Source organism: Cervus elaphus, chromosome 29, assembly GCF_910594005.1.
Source record: "Cervus elaphus chromosome 29, mCerEla1.1, whole genome shotgun sequence".
Classification (NCBI taxonomy): domain Eukaryota; kingdom Metazoa; phylum Chordata; class Mammalia; order Artiodactyla; family Cervidae; genus Cervus; species Cervus elaphus.
In genome coordinates, this window is record NC_057843.1 from 19,815,637 (window position 1) to 19,823,755 (window position 8,119).

General features: G+C 36.3%; 1 non-coding gene across 1 annotated transcript; it reads left to right on the forward strand.

Moving 5' to 3' along the window:
* Window positions 1-6,563: 6,563 nt before the first annotated feature.
* Window positions 6,564-6,664, forward strand: LOC122686346. Its single transcript, XR_006338717.1, has one exon. It is a non-coding gene; the product is annotated as a U6 spliceosomal RNA (small nuclear RNA).
* The last annotated feature ends 1,455 nt before the right edge of the window (window positions 6,665-8,119 follow it).

Genomic DNA, 8,119 nt, shown 5'->3' on the forward strand with positions numbered 1-8,119 from the left:
AAGAAGCAACATCTACTGTGTTATATATGATCAAAATATTACATTCTACACCAAAATTTTTTAACTTTTTTATCATCTTTACTTTCTTTTTCCCAAGGAAATTTTTTTTTTTAATTTGCTGGAAATCTTTCCAGAATCTAAAGTTACAATGACCAGAATGCAACATTTTATTTGCAGGTAGGGCTACATAGGGGCAAAAATATTCTGTCAAATAGGATATAAAACAATATGAGTAAATATGGCATATTATCTTAGTACTGGATATTATCAATAATATATGACATAATGATATCTTAGTAATTTTTAAATTTCTTCAGTTAAACTATTAGTTTTTTTTTATTTATTTATTTTAATTGGAGGCTAATTACTTTACAGTATTGTAGTGGGTTTTGCCATACATTGACATGAATCAGCCATGGGTGTACATGTGTTCCCCATCCTGAACCCCCTTCCCACCTCCTTCCCTATCCCATCCCTCAGGGTCATCCCAGTGCACCAGCCCCGAGCACCCTGTCTCATTTTCTGCAGAAAATAAACACTTCATATTTGGATTTGGAACCCATGAATACCAAAGCAATACATATTCAATTAAATCTGATGACAAAAACCCACACTTTTTCTCTTCTGTTGACAAAATGACCTAAACAAAATTACATTCTGTTCATAAATATACAATAAATATATTTATTCAAAGGAATAAAAGAACAAAAGTTTGCAAAGATGTGCTTCATTCATCAAAGTCTATATAAAGTTCATTATTGCATGTCTCTATGTATAAACTACATACATTGGAAGCAAAGCACTTGAAAGTATTTGTTACCTTGCACTTGAGAAATTTACAAAAATTTAGTTACTTATGTCAGAAAAATAAAAAAATAAAATAAAAATGCAAGTCTTACTCTTTATGTTCTTTATATAAATTAAATACATGTTTAATCAAAATATATTTTAAGTTAAATAAGTCACTTATGAGCACTGTCTATTAGAGGTTCATTCATAAATAAAGAGTAACAGAAATAGAAATTTCCACATCCTGAAATTTTCATAGATTTCTAAGAGTTGGAAATTTTAAAATGTATATAAATGTTCTCAATAAGTTGAAAGCCACTGTTAGTCTAAAGGCATATAAAATACATGACTTTCCTTTTAATTTTTTAGTTTTAATGAAATACTGTGCAGAACAGTACATAGAACACACAGTTATTACACAGTTTATAATTGCTAGTGTAAGTACAAACTCTTACGTAATCATCACACAGGTCAAGAATAGGGCATTGCCAACACTCCAACAAGAAGAATATCGCTTCTTCATGGAAGAAAGAAGGAAGCCAGGGAAAGGCACAAATTCTACCTAAAATACATGTGGTAACTACAGCTATCAGCATAAAGAGTGGAAACCATGAGAAACCTACAGATCACATGCATCTTTTAGTTTCATAATAAGGTCAGGAAGATCTTATCAAATAGAAGGGCTAAATCAATGTTTCCCAAAGTTTGCCTCCTCGGAACCCAAGTCCCCAAAAAGATCATCTTTTTAAAAAAAATTACATAGCCAAGTGAATTTTGGAAGCACACTGTGTAATAGATGCACATTGGAATGATTCACAAAGCACGTTAGTATATTAAAGCCTCAGAAATCTTCAAGTAAAAAGATCTCTAACTTTTTTTGGTGCAACTCTCCTTAACTTACAAAGAGTGCTTTGTGTGTCAGAAACTATCTAAATAAAGCAGTTCTGGGTTAATTTAAGTTTGTATTAACAATGTAACTTTATTTCCCCAAGGCTGTGAAGTATTATCTTTCTTTTTGCTTTCACCCTATGGAATCCACAGTTGATTCCGCTTAAAGTAATAGATGGATTTTTTTCCCATTATTAAATGAAGCTTCACTTTGACATTTATCACTTCCTATTTAAATCTTGAGCGAAGCCCTTTCATTTACTGTATTGCTTTTTCAATCTCTTACATTTCATCCAGACATCATATCTGAAACACTTTCTCAAGGACTTTTGAAAAATTGTATTTTATAATGCTAGGGTATTTAGAAGAAAGACTTCCTTATTCCTATGAATTTATTTTGCTTTGCTAACAACAGCTGACAGAACTTACCTTTGCATTTTAGGAAGACTTTTGTAAGGTATGTAGACATGTCAGGTCAGTTGATGGTCTAGCAATTCTATTAAGGATTTGTAGCTGTTAAAAGTACCGCTTTTCTAAAGGGTGTATACACCACTTGAAAATCAACCCAGAGAATTCTACATTTCAATCCTCTCCCCTTGTCCCTAATATCGGTTTCACTGCCGAATTGAAGCAACTGGGAATGTGGTTGGCCAGAATCCACCATTCCCTCACTGGCCTGAGGTGCCAGGGGGGCACCTCACTGTCTCATTGTCACTCCACTGCCCTCCCAGACCTGAAGCTCCCAGCTGTTGATATCCATGCTTACAACCTCTGTTATTCTTTGAAACATCAAGAGAGTTGAATGATACAAGTAAAAGCAGATGTATTTAATCGTCATGTTAAACACGTCTACTTCTAACAACTCTTTTTGTGCTTCTGTTGGATAGTCTGAAGAAAAGCCTGGATCCAAGTAGGAGGAATGGAGCTGGGGGAGAGGATGCTGGTTAATAACAGACCTAAGTTATTTACAAAAATCATTTGATTATAACTTTTAAAATAAGATATATCCTTGGTGGTTCAGTCGCTAAGTCATGACCGACTCTTGTGACCCCATGGACTGTAGCCCACTAGGTTCCTCTGTCCATGGGATTTTCCAGGCAAGAATACTGGAGTGGATTGCTATTTCCTTCTCCAGGGGATCTTCCCAATCCAGGGATTGAAACTGGGTCACCTGCACTGTAGGCAGATTCTTTACTAACTGAGCTATGACAGCTCTCTAAAATATATCCTTAAGTATATAAATTTTATCGTGAAATTGTCCCAATCATTATTACTACATTAAAAAATCACTACAAACCTTAGTAGCATAAAATGATCATTTTTAGAATGACCACAGAAACTGTGGGTCATGCATTCATATACAGTATAGTTTGTTTCTGCCCTTTAATATTTTGGTCTTAGCTGAGGAAGACTCAAAGAGCTGAGGCTGGGGATCCACTTCCTAGATGGCTTCTTTACATACATATGTGGCACTTTGAAATGGATGGCTGGAAAGCCGGCGTCAGGTGAGATAATTGGCTGAGCACATCCACACATGGGCTTTCCATAGTCAGGCTTCTCATACTGCTGACCACTGTCTCAACAAATAAGTCAGAACACCCAAGGCCTTTTATGATCTGGTCTCAAAAGTCTCCAAACATCACTTAAGCTATATATAGTTGGTTCCAGCAGTCACAACCTCACCCAGAAACAAGGGGAGTGGACATAGATCCTGTAACTCAATGAAATAATTGTCAAAAATTTAAGCTGTCATGGAAACACTTTATAAAAATTTCAACATTTTCTCCACCAAAAGAACTTCTAGATTTCCTCTCTCTGATTCACCTGAAATAAAGTGAGGTGGCACGATAGAATGATTTGAAGCAACTTGAAATGCAAATTCTCAGAGAAAAGTGACAGAGATTGAGGGTTGAAGCTTGAGAGAAAATTGAGTGAATTTTGGCTTCCCTGGTGGTTCAGAGGGTAAAGAGTCTGCCTGCAATGCTGGAGACCTGGGTTCAATCCCTGGGTAGGGAAGATCCCCTGGAGAAGGAAATGGCAGCCCACTCTGGTATTCTTGCCTGGAAAATTCCATGGACATAGGAGCCTGGCAGGCTACAGTCCACGGGGTCACAAAGAGTCAGACACCACTGAGCAACTAACTTTACTTTTAACAACCAAATATTGAGATTTATTTGTACCAGGGCTCCCCAGGTGACACTACAGTGGTAAAGAATCTGCCTGCCAATGCAGGAGATATCAGAGATGCCGGTTTGATCCCTGGGTCAGAAAGATCCCCTGGAGAAGGGCATGGAAACCCACTCCAGCATTCTTGCCTGGAGAATTCCATGGACAGAGAGGCCAGGTGGGCTATAATCCATAGGGTCACAAAGAGTCAGGTATGACTGAAGCAACTTAGCACACATGCATACATTTTCAAAGGTATGTGAAAATTAAGAATTTCTATATAACAAATAAAGCACAGAAAACATTCTATGCTTTTAAATTTATCCAAACCAAACTATATTTAGCTTCCAGTCTCTGTTGGCCAAGTCTGGTGAAAATAACAACATCAATAATTATTTTGTAATTTACCACTACATTTCATTCCCCTACACACCTCTCCCTCTTTCTCTCCTTCCCCACACCCCCTTCTTCTCTTCATTTATTTTATACTGTATCAAGATATCAGATCTTACAAAGGCCAAGAAAAAATAGAGGCGATTCCTAACCAATGGTCACTCTTGGCCATTGTAAAGCACTCATTGTCCTTGTTAACACAGTTCATTCAGAGGTGGACAATGTTGCTATTGGTTCAAATCCATGTTGTCAAAATTGTTTCTGTGGACTTTCTCCTAGTCTGCCAAGTCAACATTGGGCTTACCGCTCAACTTCTTGGGTACTTTCACAAAGAAACCTAGGGTAAACTTTCCTCTAGGATAAGGAGGCCTAGAACACATGAAAACACAAAGCTGATCTTCCTGTCCAGAAAGGACAGGAAAATTTTTTTAAAATATGATTTTTTATTCTGTCGTTGGTAAATCTATTCCAGCAAAAAAATTCTAAGAGCAAGGGAATAAAATTATTAATATATTGTCATGCAATAATTGATAACTGCACTTTCTTTTATTTGATGGTTACCAACTTCTAGCAAAGAACTACATTGGTAAGAGAGGAGATTAAAGCACATGATTTTGAATACCTATTAGCTGCCCAAGTATGAGAGAGAAAATGTGTAAATGGCCTTGGTAACAAGAAAATGAAAAGGCATTTCTGTTTAGTTTTACATCTAACATATTTAGACTCAATCATTTTTGCTCTAATTCCACCATCACTTTTACACTATTTGGTATTCACTGTAACTTATCCAATCATAAGAAATTCATTTGACCTTTGGAGACTATAGACTGAATATTGTCATACAATTTGTATATCTTTGAGGATCAATTGCTCACCAATACTATGAGTTTTATTCCTACTTTGAAAACTCAGCTGAAACAATAGTTTTTCATTGACAAGCACACAGCAGTAATCTTGGGGGAGAGGGGCGGTTCTCTCTTTGCCCTTTTGATGGAGGCACTTTTAATGCAGCATCTCAATATCAGAGATTTCCATTGTTAACATGTTACTTTAATCTGTCTTCTAGCTATACCACCAACTGAGGAATATTAACCATATTTTACATTTCAGTAGTCAATCTGCCCATTCTATTTATTTTGTGAATGAAATGGCTAGTTGTAATTCTTAGCAGATCATACTAACAAATGGTGTCATTATGGGTATAAAACTAATAACACTACATTTAAATATGATTTCTCCATTGAGAGCCTCATTTTAGAGGAAGTTAAAATTACTCCCATCAGGGATATAACAAAGTTAAGTGTTTTGTCCAACACACTGAGCTATTAAGATAATCAAAAAACTTTTTTCCTAGGTTTCAATCTTTATGTCCATGTTCTTCCCCACTCTTCACTAAGTACTATCTATAAATTAATAGACTCTGCACATTTTAACTACATCTACCAAAGCAAGCTGCAAAGACCTATGGATTTGTGAAACATTATTGCTCAAAAACTCTTTGGCAGTTTTGAAACTTGGTTGCACATTGGAATCACCCAGGGAGCTCTAAAATATACTGTTGTCTCGGTCACACCCCAGAGATTCTAATTTAATTGGTATAAGACCTGAGCTTCAGTATTTTTAAAAGCTCCCCAGGTGATTCTAATACACAGCCAAAATTGAGAACCACTATTCAAACCTTTGTTTTACAGATAAGACAATTACCCCTATCAGTGACACATATAAATTTGATGTTATAGCTAAAGCTAAAACTCCAGTCTTCAGAATTTCAGTTAATAACTCTTTTCATTAGCTCAAGGCTTTTCAATAGTGTTTCTCTGGGCCTAGGGCTCCTCACAGATACTGCAGGGGCTGTGAAAATGATAGAGATGAAAGAGGAGCGGTCTGATCCCACTTCAGTTCAGTTCAGTTCAGTCACTCAGTCATGTCCGACTCTTTGCGACCCCATGGACTGCAGCATGCCAGGCTTCCCTGTCCATCACCAACTCCCGGAGTTTGCTCAAACTCATGTCCATCGAGTCAGTGATGCCATCCAATCATCTAATCCTTTATTGTCCCCTTCTCCTCCTGCTTTCAATCTTTCCCAGCATCAGGGTCTTTCCCTAATAAAAAAAATCTTAATTTATATTTTTTAATATGTCGGACTCAGTTGCAAGATTTTTTTCTAGGGGAAGAAAAAGAAAAAACAGAGGGAAAAAATATATACTTGCCTAAAGTAAAAATAAGGTTTAAACTGGAACAAGCAGACAGCATATATATATGCCAGAGAGCACCGTCTCAGAAAAAGAGACAGAGAGAAAAGGAGAGAAGGAGAGAGGGAGGAAAGAGTGCTTGCCTCAGCAATACATATGCTGAAATTGGAATGATACAGAGAAGACCAGCATGGTCCCTACACAAGGATGAATTCACAAAGAATTCATAGAATTCACAAAACACTCCATTAAAAACAAAAGAAGGAAAACTTATGACTTTTTAGATAACCCGAGGCCAGTGGATAAAGCTATTTATACGTATATTAAAATGTAAATCTGGGGATTTGATTAGTTTAAATTTAACACAATGAAGAGCCCTTAGGCCAGAAAGTAACCGCTTTTAACATCCCAATGGGTATTTTCTAATTCTTAAGGAGGAATGTGTCCTTCCAGGGTATGAGGTGGGTTGAGGATGCCCCTGAGGAGCAGAGTTTTGAGAGGAGAAATGGACATTTCATTAAGCAAACAAGAAAGAGAACTGGACAAGGTGAAAGTTCATGAGAGGAGGCCAGAAAAGACTGTAAGGACAAAGACAGGAAAATCGGACAGAAAACACTGAGATAGGAAATCTGACTTATAGGAAATCTAGAAACTAGACTTATGCTTACTTTATAGGCTAAATGAAAAAGGCAAACAACTTGAGAAGAGAAAGTGGAGAACAGCTGTTCCATCATCATCTCTGCGTACAACACCTCCACATCCATTTTATCTTCGGAGCAGGCTGGAGCAGTGAAGTTAAACGACAGTGCTGAACTTAGCTATTCCACGAGCTAGGATATCAGCTAACACTCAGTCAACGTCTATCGAAATCTTGGAGGTTGATGCTTAACATTTGTCTCTTTAGTTTTATTTATTCATATTTCTGCCATAGGATTTCCAGCAATTATCCATTCTTTTATTTTGATTTTGATAGATATATATTTCCCATTACTCATAACTTATGAAATAGAATCTCATTGACATGTTTTGTTACTAACCGGAAATTATAATTTATAATAAGAATAGTAGTCATACATTGATCACCTTCCAAGTGCCAAACAACATGAGTATCACCCTATAAAGATCACCCTTAATCATCACAAAAACACAATGAAGCTAATGTTGCTGTATTCTTCTCATGGTGAACCCTGGGCTCAATAAGGTTATTTTGTCCAAAATGAGGCAATTTTTATTTATTTTTGTCAAGATTTCCAAAGTCTGTGTTCTTTCCACTGCTATACTATGCTGTTTCATTCTCTCCACTGACCCCTGAATCAAATGGAAATGCCCCCATGCTTCTGAAACATGTAGGCCAGCAATATTAAGCATATTTGAACTACTTTTTTCCATTAATGGCACTCCATTTCCCTTTCTATTCAGAACCCCCTGGGAAACTACTACTTTACCATGAGTTGCAGATTAAAGGAAAATTAAAAAGTAATTATAAAAAGCATTTCATGACATAGAAGGACAATTATTTCTGAATGAGACCTTATAAAATTTCATCAAATTTTATGAGCTTTAAGCATTGTATTATATATTAATGAATCCAGAAGGCTATATAACATATAATACTTAATCTTCTGCTTATCTACCTTATTGCAGACAATTAAAGACACTACTTTTGAAAATTCTTTTTTTCTTTCCTCTCA